The sequence below is a fragment of the Elephas maximus genome, chromosome 3, assembly GCF_024166365.1.
Source record: "Elephas maximus indicus isolate mEleMax1 chromosome 3, mEleMax1 primary haplotype, whole genome shotgun sequence".
NCBI lineage: Eukaryota > Metazoa > Chordata > Mammalia > Proboscidea > Elephantidae > Elephas > Elephas maximus.
Window position 1 is genome coordinate 169235654 of NC_064821.1, and position 25513 is coordinate 169261166.

The 25513-nt window shown below is 37.2% G+C and overlaps 1 protein-coding gene across 3 annotated transcripts in view; it reads right to left on the bottom strand.

Annotated features, from left to right (window-relative positions):
- The window catches only part of RAP1A (RAP1A, member of RAS oncogene family), an 86924-nt gene that overhangs the window by 52200 nt on the left and 9211 nt on the right, over positions 1–25513 (bottom strand). The window contains exon 1 of one of the 3 annotated variants that reach the window (XM_049880076.1): positions 8302–8798. The exons of the other annotated variants lie outside the window; for them this stretch is intronic. The gene's annotated coding sequence lies outside the window, so the exon portion shown is untranslated. Of the gene's footprint in view, positions 1–8301; positions 8799–25513 lie in introns of those variants that run through there. 3 annotated transcript variants of the gene reach the window in all.

Below are 25513 nucleotides of genomic sequence, written 5' to 3' on the forward strand. Positions count from 1 at the left end.
ATAGCCATGACTTTACACAAGAGAATGCTTATGACTGACAGAGATTAAATAACAAAACTCACAATTAGTAAACTGCAGAACCAGGATTTTAACCTAGGGTTTTTGACAGTATCCCCATCCTGGTTCCTAACCACTCTATTATGTGGTCTCTTTCATTTTAAAAATGGGCTAATACCATCTATCTATCTCATAGGTGTGGTGAAATGATGTAAGCATAAAAGAAGTTTAAGAAGTGTTAAGTGGCAAATATAAGGAGCAGTATTATTAAGGATATTTGTTTTAAATAACAGTATAAAACCAGATAAGACACTTTGTATGACCTGAAATAAGTTAAAAACAGATGGCAGCAAATTCTTTGAAGTACATGCTGTGAACTAAAATCCTTATAGTAACCTGTTAAAAGTACCATGGCAGACAGCCCTTAGGCTCTTACTCAAGGACCCTTGTCTCAGGGTAGAAGAATGCACAATTTCTTCAATGAAAATGACAAGGCAAAGCATAACCCTTAGGATTACCACAAGGCCAAATCAGTTAATGTGCCAATTTACTAGGCCCGTGAAAACAAAAGACTCATCTTGTCTTCTTTCTGGTTGCCATATTTCTTTCTCTTCTGTCAAACACCAATGCCTTGGTTTATATTCCTTCCTAAGATCTGTAATGCCATACCCAATTCCTCTTTTCCTATCCAAATCTTCCATGCCCCTTAAGGTCCATTTCAAGCCCTGACTTTGAAGTCCATTAACTCAAGCCTATATTCTCCTCTTCTTTATCTGCCCTTAAACAGTTTGAATTACCTCTTTGTTTGGAGTCCCTGGATGGTGCAAATGGTTAACAGGCTCAGCTGCTAATTTTAAGTTTGGAGTTCACCTACAGGCACCCAGAAGAAAGGCCTGGTGATCCACTTCCAAAGAATCAGCCACTGAAAACCCCACGGAGCCTGAATCCGCCACTGAAAACCACATGGAGCCTAGTTCTACTCTGACACACAAGGGATTGTCCTAAGTTTGAATTAACTCAACAGCAACTGGCTTGCGTCTTTCATACTACTTAATATCTGGTTACATTTTTTTGTTGTTGAGATATAATTCACATACCATAAAATTTACTATTTTTACTGGCATATACATTTAAAAGGTACACAACCACCATCACTATCTAATTTCAGAACAGTTTTATCAGCCTAAAAAGAAACCTCACAGCCATTAGCACTCTCCATACCCCTCTCTCCTCCTGGTCCCTGGCAACCACTAATCTACTTGCTGTCTCTGTGGATTTGCCAGGGAGCCTTGGTGGCCCAATGGTTAAGCACTTGGCTGCTAAATGAAAGGCTGGCAATTTGAACCCACTGAATGGTTTCTTGGAAGAAAGATGATCTGCTTCTGTGAAGACTGCTGTTGTTAGGTACTGTTGAGTCAGGCCCAGATTCACAGCGGCCCTACAGGACAGAGTAGAGCTGCCCCATGTGGCTTCCTCGCTGTAATCTTTATGGGAGTAGATCACCGGGTCTTTTCTCCCTTTTCTGTAAAGGGCCAGATAATAAATATTTTACACTTTGTGGGCTACACATGGACTATGCCACATGTTCTTTTTTGTTTTGTTTTTTAAACAACACTGGTGAGTTAGAACTGCCAACCTTTCAGTGAAGATTACAGCCATGAAAACCCTATGGGCAGTTCTATTCCGTCTCCAGGGGTCGCTATTAGTCAGAATCACCTTGACAGCACCCAACAACAACACAGGTTTGCCTATTCTGGATATTTCATATACATGGAACCATACAAGATGTGGCCTCTTGTGCCTGGCTTCAATCATCATCATGTTTTCAAGGTTCATTCCCCTGTTAGCATGTATCAGTACTCTGTTCCTTTTTATAGGCAAATAATACCCTATTACATAGAGGTACCACATTTTGTTTATCCATTTAAAAGCTGATGAACGCTTTGGTTTTTTCTACTTTTGGACTATCATCAATAATGCTGTTATGAACATGCATGTACAAGTTTTTATGTGAACATGTTTTCAATTCTCTTGGGTACATGTCTAGGAGTGAAAGTGCTAAGTCACATGGTAATTCTGAAGGGCAGTGGTGGTTCAGTGGTCGAATCCTCGCCTTCCATAAGGGGGACCTGGTTTGATTTCTAGCCGATGCACCTCAAACGCAGCTAACACCCCTATGTCCGTGGAATCTTGTGTGTTGCTATGATGCGGAACAGGTTTCAGTGGCACTTCTAGACTAAGACAGACTAGGAAGAATGGCCTGGCAATCTAGTTCTGAAAATCGCCCAGTGAAAACCCTATGGATCACAATGGTCTAATTCTGTCGTGCAGTCGGCAGCCAATCTGATGGCAACTAACAACATGGTAACTCTTATGTTTAACCTTTTGAGGAGTTGTAAAACAGTTTTCCACAGTGGCTGCCTCATTTTACATTAGCACCAGCAATGTGTGAGGGTTCCAATGTCTCTACATCCTTGCCTCTAATTGTTTTTGTATATATATATATATATATATATATATATTTTTTTTTTTTGTAGCCATCCTAGTGGTGTGAAGTGGTATCTCCTTGTGGTTTTGATTTGCGTTCCCCTACTGTCTCTAAAAAAAAAAAAAAAATTTTCCAGTATTGTCTCTGGTCCCCTATCATCTCTGGTCCCTAGGAGCTGGAATTGACTGGAAGTCAACAGGTTTGGTTTTTGGATTAAGGTCTCTGGTTACATTTTATTTTATGTGATATATATTCCTTTAATTCGAAGTCTGCCTACAAAGGGCCAGATTGTAACTATTTTATGCTTTGTGAGCTACACACACACAGTCTATGCCGCATGTTCATTTGTTTTGTTTTTTTAAACAACACTTAAAAAAATAAAAGCAATTCTTAGCTTCAGGGCCATACAAACACAGGCCATGGCCTGTAGTTTGGTGACCTCTGCTCTAATTGTTTCGTAATTAGCTTTGCCTTCTCTATCAATGTCAACTTCGCTGGAAGCCAAGTAATGACTATTTTGTATTCCTTCATAGTGATTTGTACAGGGCCCATGAAAAAAAGAGCAGAGGTACTAAAAAATAATTGAACTGAACTTCTTGTACAAATAATGTCCTCTCAATTTCAATATATATCCCCAAAGGTATTACATAATATAAAGCATATTCTGTAAGCAATATAAAGCAAATGATTACTAAAAGTAAAAAAGTCATTTTTCTTTATATGACTTGCCAGCCTAAAAATATCCTAAGAATTACAGAAATAGTTCCACGATAGCCTTTAAATCAAAATTGAGTCAATTAACTTATTAAAATAATTTTCTAGCATCAAACACATTTTGGAGGACATACTATTAAATCAAATATTTCTAAATCTTAAAGCTACAAATAAGATTAAAATTATAGTAACCTACTCTGGCAAAATTAGATAGCACTTCCTCTTACTTGATACATAAGAACCAAAAGCCGACTGCCATTGAGTCAACTCTGACTTATAGGGAGCCTACAGGACAGAGCAGAACAGCCTCATAGGATTTCCAAGGAGCGGCTAGAGCATTCGAACTGCTGACCTTTTGGTTAGCAGCCCTAACTCTTCTTTATTACTGCGCCACAAAGGCTCTACTTGATACACAGCCAAAAAAAGTACATACTTCTGGCAAATGTGGAAAAGTCAGCAATTTGAACAATTCTGAGTTTTGGTTATTCTGGAAATTATGGTTTCCTAATACAGTAATATAGAAGGAAGTGATTCTACACAGAAGCTCTTTGCTGTAGCGTTAAAGGAAGCAGACCTAACTAGCTATATATCTCTGGGCAAGTCACTGAACTTCAAAGCCCAGGTTTCTTATCTTTAAAAGTAGGACTGATATTATCTATCCTGCTTTTTTTTTTTTTTACAGAATTGTGAGGCTCAAAAAAGACAAAGATTTTAAGTCTCTAAAAAACATTCTACAAATAATATTACTCTTACATATTGTTGGAAGAACTAAAACAAGTAAAAACAAGAGTTCTCTGGGTCTTCATAGTTACAACAAATATCTTCCCTTATAATCCTAATGATATCAATGAAGACTATGGTGATTCTTTTTTAAGACTTTCTAACCTAGAAAAATGGACATCAGCACAAACTTGTCTCACATTCTGAATGGCATAAAGGTCAGCCAAGTGCATGAAAGCATTCAGACCGGTTCTCCAGGTCTTAGGAATCTAAGACAACATTCATTCTTCTACACCTTCAGCTTATTCTACCTAAAAGGAATAATGTATTAAATATTCCTTTACATATTAAACTAAAAAAAAAAAAATTCTAGGAGAACCAAACAGCAACCTCAAAATTCAAGGCAGAATCAGTAGTAAAGTTATGATCACAAACAGCAAAAGAAGGGAGAGTAAAACAACACAAAATCTATGGAATAATGATAATACCTAATATTCTCTGCTGAATACTTCACATGGATCATAACATTTGATTTCTATGACCATAAGCAGGGCCCATTATTATTATTTATATTTTATAGCTAGAGAAACCAAAGCTAAGAAAAGCATCTTACCAAAGGTCAATTTGGAGAGCTGTGATCAGAACCGGCAACAAGACTTGAATGTCCGTACTCTTGACCTAAACTCTATGCTGCCTTCCTTATACACTGGCTAAATTGTCTTTATCAAATTTCATTTTCAAAAGGAATGGAAAACAAAACCAAAAACGGAACACAAGAAAAAGGCAAAATTTCCAGATGGGGGTGCTTCATCTCATTTTCTTTCCACATCCAAAAAGTGAGGAAGTGATACAAAGTAAATGACCGGAAGACCACAGGACAGAATAAGGCAACAGAGGAAGGGTTGGGATAAGACTTCCTACATGTACTCACTCTAATAACCATTTCTATCTAAGCTTTTTAAGTTCAAAATGAAGCTTTGTTTCAGTATGTTTATTTGTTCACAGTGGGTGGAATTCTTAACGAAGTCCATTTAGTGACTTTAAGTCTGTAGTCACTATGGTTAAAATTGTATTAGAGCACTTACCACAGAGAGGTACTACATTAAATACCTGAAATAATAATTGTTGGCAGAAATATCACCACCAGGAAATATGTATAATCATCTAGCTCCACCTACTTTCCATCAACATAACCAAATGCCCCCAGCGCCTTTGTCCCTAATTCCCATGTTTATTTATGTACATCAGTGCAAGGTCTGGTATATATTGAGACTGCCTGTTTGCAGAAACCACATCTTAAAAGTTTCCTTGAAAATTCAATTCTGATTAGAGCTTTAAAATACTTTTAACTATGAAAATTACTTTGAGTACTACACTTCTGCTGGGGAAAAAAATTTTTTTTTAATTTTTATTTTTATTGTTCTTTAAGTGAAAGCTTAAAAATCAAGTCAGTCTTTCATACAAAAATTTACATACACCTTGATATGTACTCCTAGTTGCTCTCCCCCTAATCAGACAGCACACTCCTCCTCTCTACCCTGTATTCCCCATGTCCATTGAGCCAGCTTCTGTCCCCCTCTGCCTTCTCATATCCCCTCCAGACAGGAGCTGCCCACATAGTCTCATGTGTCTACTTGCGCCAAGAAGCTCACTCTTCACCAGTATCATTTTCTATCTTATAGTCCAGTCCAACCCCTGTCTGAAGAGTTGGCTTTGGGAATGGTTCCAGTCTTGGGCTAACAGAAGGTCTGGAGACCATGACCTCTGGGGTCCTTCTAGTCTCAGTATGACCCTCAGATCAGTAACATATTTGCTAATAATAGCATCCAACGCAATTTTTTAAAAGTTATGTCTGAATGAATAATACCTTTCTTTCATCTAATGAACATCCCATAGGAAAAAAATACCAGGGGTCATAAACATGGAAACAAAGATAGTAAAAGCGCACAAAAAAAAATTTTTAATAAAAGAAATAGTTAAATTACAAAAAAAAAAAAAAAAACCTGGAGGGTATGTGAACAATCCTTAAATGTTCAAAAAGAAATATTCCTATGTTAAACGACAAAATTTCCAAAAACACACTCACACACAAAACACAACTAACCAGAAATTATATCACAGTTGGGCACTTTGTTAAAATATACCTGAAAAACTATATTGATTATAGAGAGATTTCTACGTAGAATTAGTTCTGGATACCTGACACCAACTATTCTCACTGAAGAGTAGAATTCTCAATAGAGAATGGACTGGAAAACTGATAATGTTATCTACAACATTCACACACATTCACATTAATAAGGCCTGTATGAAAGTCTCAGAACAGTACCAGTAAAATTAGTTGCCATGGAGTCAATTCTACTAAAGTAACCTGATGTGTGTCAGAGTAGAACTGTGCTCCACAGGGTTTTCAATGGCTGATTTTTCGGAAGTAGATTGCCAGTTCTTTCTTCTGAGGTGCCTCTGGGTAGACTTGAACATCCTTTTGGTTAAAGGCAAGTGTGTTAACTGTTTGCACCACTCATTTGCAAACTCCATTTGAATAGCACGTACAATGGTGGGCCACATAACGTCCACTCAAGGCAATGTCTGGCTACATATACATCCATGGTCCCATAAAGTTATAACAGAGTTCAGAAATCCCGATCAGAGAATGAGATGTTACCCGGACACAGCAAATGCCAACAGCTTCCCACACCACTAGGTGTATCTCGTGTCTTCTCTATACAAACAGACTGCACTACCAGGCATATAATGGTAGAGTATATATATAACCTATAATACATGTCTTAATAGTCACAGTAAATACCTACGTTACTGGCTCATGTATCTATTGTACTATGCTTTCCATTGTTATTTTAATGTGAACCTCCGTATTTACAAATAAAAAGTTTACAGTTTAACAGTGTATGCTTCAACTTTTACGCAGCAGCATCCAATCTTGTGTTTGCACAACGTCTGCATCACATAACGTTCTATTTCACAGAACATACCATGGACGTTAAGCGACACGTGACTGCACAGCACATAAAACTGTGAAACCTGAAAAATGCTACAAATAAATGATAAAACTACCAACTCTCACACTGTGCTTTAGTCTAATACTTTTGGACTCAAAAAATTCTCAAGGTTCTCTAAAAATGAGTTACTACAATCTTTTGTTGTTAGAGTGTAATAAATAATTTAGCAATTAAAAAAATTTCACATTACGGGATTAAGTACTAAGATTATCTGTAAGTGAATACACAACTTGCTCTGAGGCCTGGATATGAACTGAGTCTGTTAAATAGGAAAAGGTATTTATAGCCGGAAAAAAAAAAAAAATCACCTGAACACAAAATACCCCTTAACTATTACTACTAAAAGCCTTGAGATTGAAAGGTCAGAAGGAGATACTACAATTAAACACCTGTGATTAAATTTTATAGACGTTATAATCTTAACATGGATTAGATCTAGAGCCCTGCTTCTAACAATTCCTTTCAGAGGCAAGGAGCAGATAATTAAAATATTAGCTCATATCAATCTATAATGCATACTGAACATGACACACATTTACTTGAGATCTAGATTAATATAGAAAAAAAAAAAACGCATATATATTATAATGGTCCCCAATAGTAGTGCAGTGGTTAAGAGCCACAGCTATTAACCAAAAAGGTCAGCAACTGTCCTACTGGGTTGCTACGAGTCGGAATCAACTCAACAGTAGTGGGTTTGGTTTTGGCTTTTGGAATACCACAAAAACATTTCTTACATTTATCTCTTAAGAATATGAGGCAGTGAGAGATAAAGGAAAACAAAATACCTTACCCAAATTTAAATATAATATTATAATCCCTTTTCTTAAATTATTAGTTTGATTAAATTATTGATTGTCTAGCCTTTGGGTAACAAAAACTGTTGGAAAAAACGAAACATTTTTCTAAAAAGCAAGCTAGTTGTATGTTGAAAACCTGTTCTATTCTGATGAATGTATTCATTTTCTATTCCTTTAGTCTGTATTTGCTGAAATTTATTTACGAATTATATACCAAAGAAATTAAAAAAAAAGAAAGAAAAACTGATGGAGAACCTACAGGTAGAGAGACACATGCTATCTCTTCAAATTAGAATAAAGCACCACTAGCTCCAACTGGCAAGTGCTCCTTACTAACTGGGCAGAGAGATACCTGTGAATAGAAACACACCACAAAAAGTGTGTCAAATTAATGTTCTAAGTGGAAAGACAAAGGAGTGTAAAAAATCTGGTCATTTACTAGGCTTCTGTCAACACTGGGGTGATGGAGAACACCACACACACACACACACACACACACACACACAATAGGTCAGGTGTTAGAAAAAGAAAATTAATTTCGACAACTATCAATAATTCGTACCGATCAGGAACACTTTTTTATAAGTCATATCTGCGCTGCATAATTCCTTTTGCTCTATTCTTCTGTGTTGATAGTAAGGTATTCTTGTGATGGTAAACCTCCTTTTCCTTCTGTGTCCCCCACCACTCCAGTGTGAACTGCAAACAATCAGGCTATTTAAAAAAAAAAAAAAAAAACCCCAATTATTCGATCAAACACAAAAGAGTTGCTACAGAGATATTTTGTAGATGTGGCCAATATCCACCATCAGTTGTCTAAGTAAAGAAGATTATCGTTTATAATGTGGGTGTACCTCATCCAATCAGTTGAAAGGCCTTAAGAGTAAAAACTGAGGTTTTTCCTTGAAGAAATTTTGTCCAGGCTGCAGCATCAGCTCTTTCCAGCCTGCTGGTCTGTGCTACAAATTTCGGATTTGTCAGACTCCATGATACTGTTAAGTCAATTCCTTGGAATAAATCTCTATATACATATTTACTTGTAAATACATAAATTTATATAAAACATTATATATAGTATTTATACTATAATGATTATTTCCAGTGGTTAAAGAGTCTCTGGGAGTCCAGGGTGTGATGCGGCAGTCAAGATACGCAAAATATCACCACTGAATATTCCTAATTAAACGCTTACAAGAGACAAGGTTCTGGGTGAACATGTATTTGATGCCATGGAACATTTTGGTCAAACTAATGAGTATAATGAGATTGGCCGGTTGTTCCTAACTGAGCTGGAGAGAGCAGAGAAAGAAAAGCAAGAGCTCAGGGCTTTAAATTCTCAGCTCAAGCAATGCATAAATGACCTGAAAGCTTCTATGATCACTCTGAAATTCTTATCTCTGACAGCTTTGGGGCTGAGATTTCAAAAAATCAAACCCAGAATCTCATCCTGCCTATGGCTAAATTACAACTGAATTCAACTGAATTCCCAAGCTCAAATTGTCTTTTGTTAAAAGTAAGGGCACTGACTGGGAAGAATGGGATCCTAAAAACTAGAATGGGAACATATGGGCAGATCCCAATGAAGCTAGGGACACTGAACCATTAAATTTTGCTGAGTCTTCTTTGCCAGCAGAAGAAACCCTTCCACCCCTGTCTGAGGAAGTTAACTCTGCTTTACCTGGAAGAAACTGCTATGGCCTCCCCTGAGGCAACTGAGTTGCAAGACACTGGTGATTCCACTCATGACCTACCCCCACCACTTCTCTTTGCTGCTAGACTGGTAACTAGACTCATGTCCCCAGAGGATGAAGTACAAGGTGTGACCCAAAAGAAGATACGCTACACACCCAAAAAACTACGTGATTTTTCCAATTTAGACAGAAATCTGGGGCATATGTGTGGGAATGGATATTAAGGGTGTGGGATGATTATGGAAGGAACATAAAGTTGGATCCAGCTGAATTTGAGATGGGTCCATTAAGATGAGATTTTGGACTCAATGTCGGGGCTCAAGGCGTTAGAAAGGGCTCTAACAGTTCATTTGGCTGGCTGGTTAAAATATGCACCAAAAGGTGGCCTATACTAAATGAAGTTGAAATGCCAGAACTGCTTTGGTATACTGTAAAAAGACTGGAATGTTAGAGTGGATTTATCATGTTTTGCACACCTACCCCAAAAGAGTCCTCTGATTAAAGTCAATGGAAAATTACAACACAATTCAAGCAAGATTACTAATGGCCCAGACCCTTCAGGAGTGAAGGTTTGGGTCATTCCACCAGGCAAAGAAACACACCCAGAAGAATGTGCTTGCCGAGGGCAAAGGGAATATGGTATAGGTAGTGAAAGATGACAGTTCTAAAAAATCACCCACAACCAATGACCAGTTGCAGAAAGAGAACTGTAATTACGCTTTCTTATTCTGTTGTGAATATGTTTGTGTGTGTATACATACATATGTAAGTATACAAGGATTTATCAATTTTTTTCCTCCCCTTCTTATCCCTTATCACCTACAAGAAAATGAATTAATAGTAAGTAACTTTACATCCCAGTATTTAAGTTACAGGATGTCAAGGAGAAGAACGAACACCAACTAAGGACTCTGCATCCTCTTTCTGGGAAACATTTCGGTGTGCTTTCAGTTGTACCTAGGACAGGTGAATCACGTTAGGTGGAAGTATGACCGTGTTAACTGTCTTTATTTGGAGATGAAGTATGGTTTACATAGATGTGTGTGGGTGCTAGATCGACAAGGGGTGGACTGTGTCAACTTTGTTAGGCTATTATTGATGCTTTTAGCTACCATCAAGTTGGCCTCCAACTCACAGGGACAAAACTCTGCCTGGTCCTACACCATCATCATGATCAATTGTGGATCAGACTGCTGTGATCCACAGGGTTTTTCAGATCCAGACCCTCCTTCCCAGTCTATCTTATTAGTCTGGAAGCTCTGCTGAAACCCACTTAGCATCATAGCAAAATAAAAGCCTCCACAGACAGGCAAATTGTGGCTGTGCCTAAGGCACACTGGCTGGTAATCAAACCCAGGTCTTCCGCACCGAAGGTAAGAATTCTACCACTGAATCACCAATGCCTCACTAGGGTATAGAGCTCTGTTGTTAAATCAAACGCTAATCTAGGTGTTGCTGTGAGGGTATTTTGTAGACATGGTTTAAGTGTACAATCAGCTGACTTTAGTAAAGGAGATTATCCTAGATAAAGTGGGTGGGCCTCATCCAATCAGCTGAAAAGCCTTAAGAGCAAAACCAAGGTTTCCCTGAAGAAGAAACTCTGCTTCAAGACTGCAGCACCAGCTTCTGCCTGAGAGTTTCCAGACTTGCCATCTGCCCATTGACTTTGGACTTGCAAGCCCCCAAACTGCATGTATCAATCGTGTGTGTGTGTGTTTGTCTGTGTGTATTCCTACTGGTTCTGTTTCTCTGTAGAACCCTGATACAAACGCCTATTATACACTGGTGGTGGGGATATAGTGGTAAACAAGACAAAATCTGTTTCTGTTGCTTGCAACCAAAGAACCCTGGTACAGTTATATAAGTAACTGTCTGAGGAAAAAAGAGTCCGCAAAGATTTTACTGCTTCACAGGATATGCACTAATAAAGTTTAATTCAAAGCTATGAGCAGAATTTTCAAATTCTGAATCTGCTGGCACTAAAATTAATTTTCTAAATCCCTCCGAAGTGCAGACAAATTAAAGACTGAAAGAATGCTTAAGAAAGGTGTCTGAAGTAGTTGGAACATGCAGGTTCCTTTGCTCTAGTTCAGGGATCAGCAAACTAATCCAGTCTACTGCCTGTTTCAGGCCTGTGAACTAAGAACGGTTTGCTGTGCAGTGGATTCCGACTCGTGGTGATCCCACGTGTTACAGAGTAGAACTGAGCTAGCTCTACAGAGTCTTCTTGGCTGTACTCTTTATCAAAGCAGATGGCTAAGCTTCTCTTCAACAGTGCTGCTGGGCGGGTTCAAACTGCTAACCTTTTGGTTAGAAATAAAAAGCAAACCAAAACCATTGCCGTCAAGTCGATTCTCACTCAGAGCAACCCTACAGGACAGAGCAGAACTGCCCCACAGGGTTTCCAAACAGTGGTTGGTGGACTTGAACTGCAGACCTTGTGGTTAGCAGCTGACTATAAACCGTCTGTGCCACCCAGAGATCATTTTACATTCTTAAATGGCTTTATAAAATTAAAAGAAAAAAAAAAACTTCATGACACATGAAATTCAAATTTAAGGGTCCATAAATACATAAGAACTCAGCCATGCTCATTTGTTTATGCGTTGCCTATGGCTGCTTTTGCCCGACAGCAGAAGAGTTAAGTATCTGTGACAGAGACTATGTTGCTGTTAGCTGCAATGGAGTTGGCCCCCGACTCAGCAACCCCACCTACAACAACATGAAGCACTGCCTAGTGCGGTGGCAACCCACAATCAGTTGCTGACTGAATTGTTGTGGTTCATAGGGTTTTCATCAGGGGATTTTCAGTAGATCGCCAGGCCTTTCTTCCTAGTCCATCTCAGCTTGAAAGCTCTGCTGAGAACTGTTCAGCATCCCAGCAACTTACAAGCCTCCAGTAACAGAGACCATAAAACCAAACAAAACCAAACCTGTTGCTATCCATTGATTCTGACTGATGGCGTCTCCATGTGCGTCAGAGCAAAACCGTACTCCACAGGGTTTTCAATGGCTATAATTTTACAGAAGTAGATCACCAGCCCTTTCTTCTGCTGTGCTGCTGAGTAGATTCAAACTGCCAACCTTTTGGTTAATATCTGAGCACAAACCACTTGTGCTACCCAGGGACTACCAACAGAGACGACAGGGTCCAATAAATTTATTATCTGGTCCTTCACAGAAAAAGTTTGCTGACACCTAATCTAGTTTTTCAGAGGAAGCATTAGCTTATCTTCAGGAGGAATGGGAAAGAAAAGATGGAAAATGTTTAAAAAAAGAAAAGAAAGGATACAAGAAAAGGAATCAATTAATCATAACCATTATTTACTCAATACTTACCATGTACAAAATACTATTTTAAGCACTTTACATGTATTAATATTTTTAATCCTCACAACATTCCTATGAGGTGGGGACTATCATTCCCATTTTATACATGAGGCACAGAGAAGCTAGAAAAAAACCTTGCCCAAGATCAACAGATGTAAATTACATTATCAAAATTATAACCCAGGCAGTTTGGCTCCATCATCTGTGTGGCTAAGTACAATACCATACTGCTATATCAGTTGTCATCTTATCTACCTAATCTGCATTGCACAAATGACGTTGATTTTCCTTAGAATTAAAGTATTCATAACTCTGTGGATGAGCCAACACTGGAACAAATGAGGAAGTTATAATGGTACATTCTTTATAGAACCTGAGGGATTACCAAAACCTAAGCCTACAAATCTACCTTCTTTCTTGAAGGCAGGAAACTGGGGATGACGCCCCCTCGGATTCCACCATTGTCTCTCCTCAGACCATACTGAACTCAGACGCTCAGGCAAGCTTCTATATGCAAGGCTAAGATAAAGCATGTTTTCCTCCCACATGCCTTGCCTCATCATGATCAATTAAATAAGAGTCTCTGGATGGTAGAACCAGGACGTGGACATATTTCTCAACTCCTCAAGTACAGCGTGGAGCTCCACCAAGTATAGTGTGGTGGGTCTCAATTCAAGCCAGGGTTAAGACCTATCACACTATACATCACTCCTTTCAAGAAGAATGGTGATTAAAAGAACAGGGGTGGAGCTTGGAGAGAAGCGTAGTAATGTAGAACCCAACAAAACTTGTCTTTGAAGAATGAAATGTTTATTTATTACTACAGCATGTTAGTAAAGAACACTGCTAGCCTTCATACATCTTCTATATCTGAAACTCAACCAAAAAAAGTATGAAAAACTAAATAATTCTATATATGCATGCATGTATATGTATTTATACAGAAAATGTCTATAAGGATACATAACAAACTAAAAACCTGTTTTTTTGCATTATCTTATTCTTTTTATAATGTATTACTTGTTTAATTAAAAATAATGATTTTTTAAAAACAAGGTGATACTCAAGAATTAGTTTAATAATACTTTGGATAGGAAAAAAATTATAAACGGCTATTAAAAATTACTTAATGCTTTCCTGAAAAGATTACTTTTTGTCAGAACATAAAACATAAAAATAAAATCCCCCAACTTCTATGTGCAGTGGAAATGTATATTCTAACAAATCTATTAAAGAATTCTTTTCACCAGATGGCTATTACTAATTAAAGTCTTAGTGGTACTAATTTATCATACTACTTAGTGTGAGGGGAAAATATTTTAAATAATGAGAAATAATAAAATAGAAATATTCTGAAAGTTTTATAAAACATAAACGTCTATCACACATGCCTAGTTTTTGTAATCATTTATAATGATCTCACATCTAGGTAAAATCAAATATCCGTTTCATATAGACTATTTGGTTATTTACTTAAGTGCACCTGAAGTTTTCATATGGCTCCGGGTCTCAGAAAACAAAGATGTAGGCAATGGGGGTAAGGCAGTACCCAAGGGACCCCACAGGCTTGGTCAAAGGTCTTAAGTCACAGTGAGTTCATGTTCCAGGACAGGTGTCATCTGTTTGCTGGTGTCATGCTAAGATAAAGAACGTAGCTTTATGTACAGTCACTAAGTATTCAGGTCGGCAGTTCGAATCCGCCAGGCGCTCCTTGGAATCTCTATGGGCCAGTTCTACTCTGTCCTATAGGGTCGCTATGAGTCTGAATTGACTCAACGGTACTGGGTTGGGTTAAGTATTCAAGTTAAATTTTCTGCCCAAGAGTAAAGTCTCCAACCCAGTTACGTGGTAAACCTCAATAGACAAAATCGCATTTGAGATGTTAATTTCTATAAATACACTATGCATTCTTAAATAAGTTAGGAACAGTCATAAGTGTTAAACACACCAGCACCACAAAAGACGAGAGACTGCTTCTTCACCATGAGGGAGAGCAGTTTCCCTAGATGAAGAACCATGACCCCAAAGCAAGGTGAGTCTCTGCAATGAGCCTAAGCAAGCTGTGCTAACAATTCAACTCCAATAGAGGCTACCCTTAGAGAAAAGGTCCCGCCTGAACTGCCTGGCTCATCGTGGGTACTGAATGCCATTTATGATATGTATTATTATTAGCCTTCCTAATAGTGAGGGCGGTGCTCTCTGGGAGAAAACTTCTTGTTACACAGGTAAACTAACTCCTCCAGAACACTAAGACCATTTGAAATCCCACTTGAGAGTATGTTCAAAAAAAGAAAATTAGCTCAAAGACGGTATTATAGTTACTAAGAGGGTCAGAATCAATGTTTAAAGATTTCAGTAACGTTGTAAGTAGCTACATTTAAATTTAAAGGAGAAACTGCCTTAGAAAAAAATTAGTGTTTTTTTTTTTTAAATTATTAAAGTCCACTGACAACATTTCTACTTTGAAAAACAAAGGATAATTCCTTTGTAATTTTTAGTGGTTTCCCATGAAGAAATCTGCTTGAATCCAGCCCCCCCCCAAAAAACTAATAAATATCTTACAGAAGTCAACTGCTAATTCATAAAAGCACTACCTAATATAAAATCTATTCTGATACAGTTTGAATTTTTATTAGACTCTAAACCTCAGCAAAATATATGAACTCTGAAGACAAAACATAACTGAAGCAACTCTATAAAAATAAGCAGAAACAACATATGAGATACCTAAAAATAAGTACAGGATTACCAGAAATGTTTAAAAAAAAAAAAGGGAAAAAGAAAATGCAAACCCTTTAAAAAGGAACAGAAATTTGGTAGCAGGGAATATATGTTCAAGATACTTTGATCAACAAACCAAAGATTAAAAGGCATATTTGACAGGAATGTTGTGGTCTCAAATATTCCCCAAAAACTCATAGAGCAACAGCTTGTTTGTTCACTGTTCAACTTAGAGGTGCTTTTAGAGCTCTGAATTACTGCCAGACATTACAAGTTCTCAAACCTAAAATTGTAGCTCCTCAAAAATCTTTATTATTCTAAGTCTACTTAAAATACATACTGCTGTCTTTTTAAAAAATCTAGCCAAAATTTACACTGTAACTTGTAATCTGAAAAATCTATGGGCACACCTGCCTACTTAATATTTTATATTTCCAGATATAAAAGTAAAACACTACAAAGCTACAGTAATTAAAATCTGGTACCAACACCAGAGTAGGTAAACAAAGGCATGAAACAGAATAGAAAGGTTACAAAGGGTCAAACATGTAACATATCTCCACTTCTTTAAACAACCCACCAATTCCATTAATGAGAATTTATGATACAGAAAGACAAGCAAACAAAGATGAATGCAAAAAAAAGCAGGAAACAAAAGGTCCTTCAACAGAACAGAAAAATTACTGTACAGCAAGACACTGGGATATTAATAAAAAGAATAAGGTAGAATTATATATGTTGCTGTTGTCGTGTGCCATCAAGTCAATTCCAACTCATAGCAACCCTATAAGGGTAGAGTAGAACTGCCCCATAACGTTTCCATGGAGCAGCTCGTGGATTTGAGCTACCGACCTTTTGGTTAGCAGCCTGAGCTCTTAACCACTTCACCAATAAGATGACTAAAATACCTTAGGCAAAGAAGCTATTTCACTACTAGGATACGATCTACTCCTCTTTTTAAAAGACAGATTACAGGTATCTAAATCTGTGTCAGAATATGCACAGGAAAAAGCTGGGCAAATATTCAAATTAACTGTGGTCATTACCCTGGTGGCATAGTGGTAAGTGCTACGGCTGCTAACCAAAGGGTCGGCAGTTCGAATCCGCCAGGTGCTCCTTGGAAACTCTATGGGGCAGTTCTACTCCATCCTATAGGGTCGCTATGAGTCGGAATCAACTTGAGGACACTGGGTTACTGGGATTCTTGGGGAAAGGGACTTTCTAAGTTATACATGTCAAAAAATATAATAATGCACAGCATAAAGTAATTCTACTCTTTACAATTTATCCTAGGATGCATGGAAAATGTATGAAAAAAATTTAGCTACGATGATGTTCATGGCAGCTCTTGTATTAAAAAACTGGGAATTATACGGAATCATTTTAAATAAATGATGGCAAATTCATACAATGGAATAATACGCATACACAGTATTTACCCATTAGATATGATACTATTAAAATACATTCATTTGTCATGGAAAGCTCGTGACAAGAAAAAAAGGGAGCATGAAATATTATGTATAGATCTCATTTTAATTAAAAAAAAAAATTTAGGCATTGAGGACCACTGGGGAGGACGTACAGCAAAATGTCAACAGTCTGGGAGGTAGAATTCATGCATTCTTGATAGGGGCAATATCGCTCCCTACCCCAAATGGGTAAAAACTGGCTCTTGAGGGGTAAAAGAAAAAATCTTACTCTTAAAAAAAGTACAAAGAACAGATACAAATATGTAGTATATCTGTGATATTAAAATTTCAGGAAGGGAGCAATTGGGAAAAAAATGTCTAAAGAAGCTCTGTGGGCGGTGCGGTACTGATAAAAGGTTGAGAAACACTGGCTCATTGGTATTTTCTCATTTTTTTTCTACAATGAACTTGCTATTACTTGGGTTTGAATAAATAATACATACACATTTAACTAATTAAAAAGGTAAAAAGGGATATGCAATGAAAAGTTAGACATACCTTAACATTAACTTTCATTTATTAAATATAAATTAAGTTCTTCACTCCTAAAAAAAAAAAGGCTTTAAAATTACAATTTTTAAAATGGAATGCTAAAAGTGAAAATGCAGGCAGAATGAAAATCTTAAAAGATTGCATCAAAATCATCTGGGGAGCACATGGAACAGTAAAATACAGATTCTTTGGCCCTACTCCAGACCTAATAAGTCAGTATTTCTATAGGTAGGGTTAGGGAATCTATATTTTCATGTATGTTTTGAGAACCACAGGGGTGGGTTTTATTAAATGAGGCACACTTGTATTAACATAACACCTCATGGAAACGTGAAATCCAGACAGGTAACTACATTTTAATCTGGTTTCAGAAATTATACTAGAAGTATGCACTGAAGTGATAAGAATAAAAATAATGTAAGAGTCCAGAAATATGGGAATACCCCCTAAACTCCTCCCTTTCTTTTAATGAGCTTGAAGATTCAAATTTTTTCACAATCAAATAATGCTATTGTTCATTATCTCTACTGGACACAAGGAATTATGAAGAACAGAAAAGAAATAAACAATTTTCATAAATTCTGTCACTAAAATAAACTTGTGCTTCATCACCATAGTGTTGCAGAATACCATGAGTTTACTTAAGCTGCAAAACTCAGCGTTAACCACTGGCTTTGTCTGGGCCCCATTATTCCCAAAGAAGCAAAGTTTTTAATCCCATAATGAAAACTAAACAAGAGAACAAAAGTCACTGTTGAGTAATAGTAACTGTGGTGTTGTCAGCTACGCTCAATTCACTAGTTAAGAGACTCGTTTGGCACTTTAGCCTTGAAATATGCAGGATTCAAAATTATGCTTACATCAGGTTACACATTTCCCATGTTACATACTTTGAGTCCAAAACATTAAGCCTCCAATGCCAGAGAATTATTGTATACATAAATTACGAAACTACCTAAGTACATAGCTAATCACCCCACTTAACTAACGGGGACTACACTACACAGTCAAAATAAACCAAAAACCCGAACCCGTTGCCATGGACTGAATTTCCACTCCCAGCAACCCTACAGGACAGAGCAGAACTGCCCCAGAGGGTTTCCAAGGAGGGGCTGGTAGATTCCAGGGCACCACCAGGGCTCCTCCATAAAAATTACAGCCTTGGAAACCCTATGGGGCAGTTCTACACTGTCCCATAAGGTTGGTATGAATCAGAATTGACTCCACAAAAACGGGTTTGGTTTTCAGGTTTTAACTCATTTTACCCGTTAAGAATCCTCATCTTTAAAAGTTTTATTAAATTTAACTTCATATTCTATAATGAATTCACTTTAGAACCTTTACATTCTGATTATAAAATATATAAACAATATATGAAATTCAAGGGGAAAAAATGTAAAGATGAAAATAAAAACTACCTGTAATCCGACAATTTAGAAATAACAATTTAGGTCCTTCTGTTGTGCTCCCTTTTAGCACATATTCTCCATATGACTAGATTTATTCTGTAAAAATAAGAACTGAAATATACCATATAAGCATTGGTAATCAGTTTTTTTCCCTTAACAGAGAACTTTTTAAAAATAGTACAGATAAAAGCAAATATATGATTGACTTTCCAAAAGCCACTGGATTATAGGACTAAAGTTTGTTATATTGAGAAAATTAATCAGAGGGTAAGAGGAGATAGTTGGTCTTTCATTTAGAGGGCTCACTCTCATTTGAAAATACTGGATTAGAAAATCACTATTAAATTTTGATGATTAAAGGGCATTTTCTTTGCCCTATTAAAAACTTCAGATGTCCATCTTCAATATGTCAACACACACATGATATTAAAAGACATGCTATGGTTGGAAAAGGTCAAAGCTGTGACAAGCCACTGTAACACACACACAGCCCACACACTTGAGCCAAAGCAGTCGGCTAAGAACATCACAAAGCGATGATTCTTTATACCCAGCTTCTAAAGCGTACTCTTGCCTCCATACACACGTTAGCAGATGGGACTGAGTGGTCACACCATCTCAGGCTTGTTCTATTGATGACAGCAGTCCCAGTCTAAAGTATAATGGGAATAAAAGGATGATGACATCATCTAAAGCCCGACTACCCATGGTTTCAACTGCCAGTTCTGGTTGGTTCTTGAATTATAATGCTGTCATATTCCAAGGTAAAAGATATGACATTTGAGTGAAATACTAGTCAGAAGTTACTAGACATTTATTTAAAATTCAAAGGGATCTTTTGCAAATGAAATTTGTCATAAGTGTGAAACAGAATATTCGAATGGCACAAACTTTTTTTTTTTAAGAGAACTACCTATTTGGCTAATTTTGAGATATCAAAGTCCCAGACTTATAATTTCGATGCAAAAGAAACAACCAAAATAGCCTAATATCTGAAATCTAAATTTACAAATAAATAAAGGTAGGTCTGATTATTATAAGATTCACCTTCCAAAAGCCCTTACTCAAAGATTTTTTTAAATTAATCTAATATTCTTAAACAATTAAATTAAAAAAACTCCACACCCACATCTTTTAGATACATATCTATTGGGCAAATTGATGCTTATACTTTATACACAAAACAATTTTCTGAGGCATGACAACTCATACCAGAGGGTTATATATGCTATTACCAAAATGACTGTATGATTAAAATGGAGAACAGCAGGATAGTATAGTTTAAAAGTTGTCATATACAAATGTAGAAAGAAGAAAAAAAAAAGCACTTTGAGGATATCCAGAACCAAAATATCATATAACAGTTATCTTTTATAGATGCTGTATATTATAATTATATTATAATTTTAGTCTCAGACAACTAGAAACAAACTTAAAAATGTTCTTTCTTCACAAAAACAACCCTCTTCATTCTATGCAGGTTTTTTCTACTTCTAACTCAAACCAGCAAGACAGATGCCATAATTCATGAAGTAGTGATTATACTCCACAAACAGTGACAGATTTAACATATCCTTTCTGAAGGCTCCTGTAGGCTGCCATATCTAATTCAAAGAGTTCTACCTGGTTCAACATAAATTTACCTCCATATAGCCCTCATTTCATCAATTCCATTTCTCTTTTGTGAAAAGAAATTTCTTTCCCACAGTCCAGCACAGCGACCTCTATGTGTAATCCACCTCCCATGGTAAACCCTATATCATAACTTCTTTCCTTTCTCAACCTCCTCTAATATAATTTCTTTTAATCTCTTGATTATCTTCATCTACTTTCATTCTGTAGGTATCCACTCCTATTAGGTATTTAAAAGAATTCCAAATTTAAATGTTAAGATATTAATTTATTTGAACGGTTAGAAACTTTATAATTATGAAAGGTAAAGCTCTCATACTAATATTATGCCCAGGTATTTTTTTTTTTTTATTGACATAGTTGGGGGAAGAAAAAAAAAAACTTCTCTCATTATGTGTTTCTTTTAAATCCCACCAACCATTAAATGAGCCCTGGTGGCACAACGGTTAAGCACTTGACTGCTAACTGAAAGGCTGGTGGTTCAAACCCACCCAACAGCTACACAGGGGAAAGATCTGGCGATCTGATCCTGTGAAGACCTCGTGACCTACCCTATGGGGCAGTTCGACTCTGTCACATGGGACTGCTATGGGCTGAAATTGCCTTGACAACACTTTACAGCAACTACCATTAAACGTCCCAGAGTTATCAGTTCATTCTCTGTGATATACTAATAGAAGACACAAACAAATGCTGCAGACACAACACTGAAACAGTCGGAGATCACGCTGACAACTAATGTTGGCTACAAAGGGGCTAAGCACTTCAACTCCTGTTAATTCTGCCACCCCATTAGGACACCACCACCAGTTGCTGTCCAGGGGACCCTGACATGGTGACCCCATGTATGTCAGGGTAGAATTGTGCTCCATAGCGTTTTCAACAGCTGATTTTCTGTAAGTTGATCACCAGGCCCTTCATTTCAGGATACGATAGTAAATTTTAAAAAGGTTAAAAAAATAATTAAGAGATATAAATGGAACGGAAACCCTGGTGGCATAGTGGTTGAGAGCTACGGCTAATCAAAAGGTTGGCAGTTTGAATCCAGCAGGTGCTCCTTGGAAACCCTACGGGGCAGTTCTACTCTGTCCTATAGAGTTGCTATGATGAGTCAGAATTGACTCAAGGGCAATAGGCTTGTTCATTTGTTTGTTTTTATAAACAGAACAAAAAGAAGATGACATCTTGAATCTGAGTACTAGGAGGGTCTAAAGCAATTTTCTTTTCTTTTTTTTTTAAAGCTGAAAACTACAGATTATTCAGACAGTTAACAAAATCTAAGAGAAAATTACACTTTCCAAGGTTCTGGTATGTATTTCCCTCCTCAGGATTTTTATTGTGTGTTTTGAGTAACTTAAACCTCATTAGTGACAGCTGGGAAGGATCTGCAGAGAAAAAAAAGATAAGAATGGAGACCAGCAGGGTACAACAGTAGAGCAGTTTAAGTCACTTAACTATTTCTGAGGAAATTTTCTAGACTCATTAAGAAATGGAAAGGAAAACTCAAAACAGTGTGGTACACTGAGGAAAGGATTTCAGGGCAGAGGCAGTCTTCTGTCTGTCACTCACTGACTCATTCTTCATGTTTACGTGTAAGCAAGATACAAACACTTATCCATCACTTATTTTGTGCTATGGACTGTGGCAGTCTCTTCTTTTGGAAGTTTACTACCAATCTGATTTTCTATCATTAGAGCTGTGTGACTTTCCAGAAATTATATCATTATTTTGAGTTTCATCATCTGTAAAAAATCAACAGTAACAACATCTATTTCATAGATTTGTTGTGCAGATTAAATGAGGTATAGAAGATCTACCGTCAAAAAACATATTAGTTCCCTTCACCCCACAGAGATTAGGACACATATCGGTGGTTCCTGATGTTACTGTGAAAAATCCTTTATTTCCCATGGACCCCATGTCTTTGAAGATTTTGTCTACCAACTCCATTGATATTTTATTAATCAGATAAGTAATGGCTAATCAGAATTCTCAAATTGTCAAAGACTTAAAAATTAGTCAGACTCAAAGCTAGGTTCTTAAGGTGCAAGCACAATATTTTATTTCATTAACCGCTGTAGATCGTTATAATTTACGACAACGATTTGTGGTAATTTGCCCCAAAGACTTGAGTCAATATAATTACCAGTCAAAGCAAAGAGACACAACATTTAGCCCGTATAAATCTATTGAGAGCAAATATACAATTTTCATTCGGCTTTCTGCAATACTAAAAATTCATTCCTATCTCTGCAGACCCCCGGGAGAAACAGTGTATGTACTATAAGTTAATGCTTTTGTATGGCTAGAGAAATTACTGGTTACCCTAAGATTTGTTTTAAGCCAGTATCATTAGTAAAACCATCTTCAGATTCAAAAGCTACACATACCCACTGCTGTCGAGTCGACTGTGACTCATAAGTTTGACCATAAAGAGAGGTAAATGACATCCAGTGTCTTCCCTTTGTATTTTAAGAACAAAATCCAAACCCTTCACCATGGACCTATGTGATCTGTTCCCCGCCAGCCTCTCTGATATCGTCTACTAGTCTCTTCCCAGCTTACTACAATGGCCTTGTTATTCCTCAAACACAACTAGCTGCTTCTCACTTTAGAGCCTTTGCACAATCAGGGCCTCTGCCTGGCTCACTCTTGCAGATCTTCATGCTTTTTGTCATTCAGGTCTCAGATTAAATATTGCCATCTCAGGGAGCTTTTCCTGGTGGATATTCAATCTAAACCCTTCCACCCAATCATTTCATTCTGTAGTTTCTTGATGGTATTTGTGACCTCCAAGATCACCTTGCTCATTTATTTGAGTACTGTCTCTCTCCACCACTACCACCAACCTTCCACTAACCTAAAAAGCTCCATGACAGCAGGTCTTGTTCACTGCTGTATCTCCCATTCCTAGAATAGCACCAGGCACTTAATAATCACTCAGTAAGTATTTGTTGGATAACAAATCCAACTGTTTAATATTATTTTTGGAAAGGACTCTGATTTCTTAGTCAAGAACTTAAATCTAGCATTCATAACTGCTGATTTGAATAGAATGAGAAAAGATGTTCTTTTGATAAAGAGAATAAGAAAAATGTACACAATATTCTATTCAATCACTGGGCTGCATTTTCTTTTAATTTTAATCCTTCAGGATAAGAGGATATAAGTCTATTTAGTCTTCACACACTTCACAATGTCCCCTCATGTAAAAATTTAATGAATTGTCTTACAATAGCATACCATGAGCTGCTAGCTAGTCAATCTTATAATTGATTTTTCCTGCCAAGATGCAAGTAGGTTTCTAAGAATGTAAGACATGCTGACTGGAAAGGCTGTAGCTGCCATCATACTGACAGTCCCAGAATGGCTCAAACCAGGGAAAGCCCACTGAAGGAAGAATCTGTTCTCTCAGCTATGGTTTGCCTGATGGATGCGGGAGGGTAGGAAAAATAGTGTAGTTCTGATATTTGTTGACAAACAGGCAGAAATATCCTCCTCAAACCAATTCAAAATAGACTCAATTGGAATCTATAGCTTGCAACATTAAAGCACTGTTTCATATATCTAACGTTCCTTTAGTAAATGAAATATTCAGTTGACCAAATCCAGGCTTTTGCAGTTTCACATAAGAAAAACAGTATTTGTAAAAAGTAACACACACAATTCCCAATACTATATGCAATATTTGCTTTTTAATTTAAAAATATTTTCCAACCCACCTGGAGCAAAGGAGAATGAAGAACACCAAAGACACAAGGTAATTAGGTGCCCAAGAAACAGTAAGGGCCACATAAACCAGAGACTGCATCAGTCTGAGACCAGAAGAACTAGATGGTGCCCGCTACAACCGATGAGTGCCCTGACGGGAACACAACAGAGAACCTGAGGGAGCAGGAAAGCAGTGGGATGCAGGCCCCAAATTCTCGGAAAAGACCAGACTTAATGGTCTGACTGAGATTAGAAGGGCCCCGGAGGTCACGGTCACCAGACCTTCTGTTAGCCCAAGACAGGAACCATTCCCAAAGCCAACTGTTTAGACAGGGATTGGATTGGACTATGGGACAGAAAATGATACTGGTGAAGAGTGAGCTTCTTGGATCAAGTAGACACGTGAGACTATGTGGGCAACTCCTGTCTGGAGGGAAAATGAGAAGGCAGAGGAGGTCAGAAGCTGGGCGAATGGACATGAAAATAGAGTGAAGGACTCTGCTGTCTCATTAGGGGGAGAGCAACTAGGAGGATATTCCAAAAAAAAAACCCAGTGCCGTCGATTCGATTCCAACTCACAGCGATCCTGCAGGACACAATAGAACTGCCCCATAGAGTCTGCGAGGAGTGCCTGGTGGATTCGAACTGCCGACCTTTTGGTTAGCAGCCATAGCACTTAACCACTACGCCACCAGGGTTTCCAGGAGGATACAGCAAGGTATGTATAAATTTTTATATGAAAGACTGACTTGATTTGTAAACTTTCACTTAAAGCACAATAAAAATTAAAAAAAAAATTTTTAAGGATGCTTTTAAAGTGAAGAGATTTGACTAAAAATAATAATAAGGTTTTCGTTTCTGAGTTTAAGAAATACTTGAAAACTAAAGCAAACATTAAGAAAGGTATGACAGCTCAACGGTTTAAAAAATGCAAACACCTGGCAAGTATCACAAGCCTGTATTTATTTATTTTTTTTAATTCAGGGTTGCTTCTTTTCTGAAATGGCAATATTAAAAGAAGACAGCAAGCAGATAATTCATAGCTCATGTGAGTTTACTTGTAAATTGAAAAGAAATATTAATTTCAATCTTCAGGGTAACTTGTTTATCTATTTCAGCCAAGTGGAAAGCACAAGTAGAGTAGAACCAAAAATGACTTAAGAATGACATCTGCAAACCTTTTTTTTTAAAATCAGAAAAATTAAGAGGCAAGGAAGAGGAATACTAAAAGTAATTTTTCTAAAATCATATACTCAATTACCTACTTTTTGTTATTCCATATTTTACTGCCCTCAACATTCTAAGCTGCTTAATAA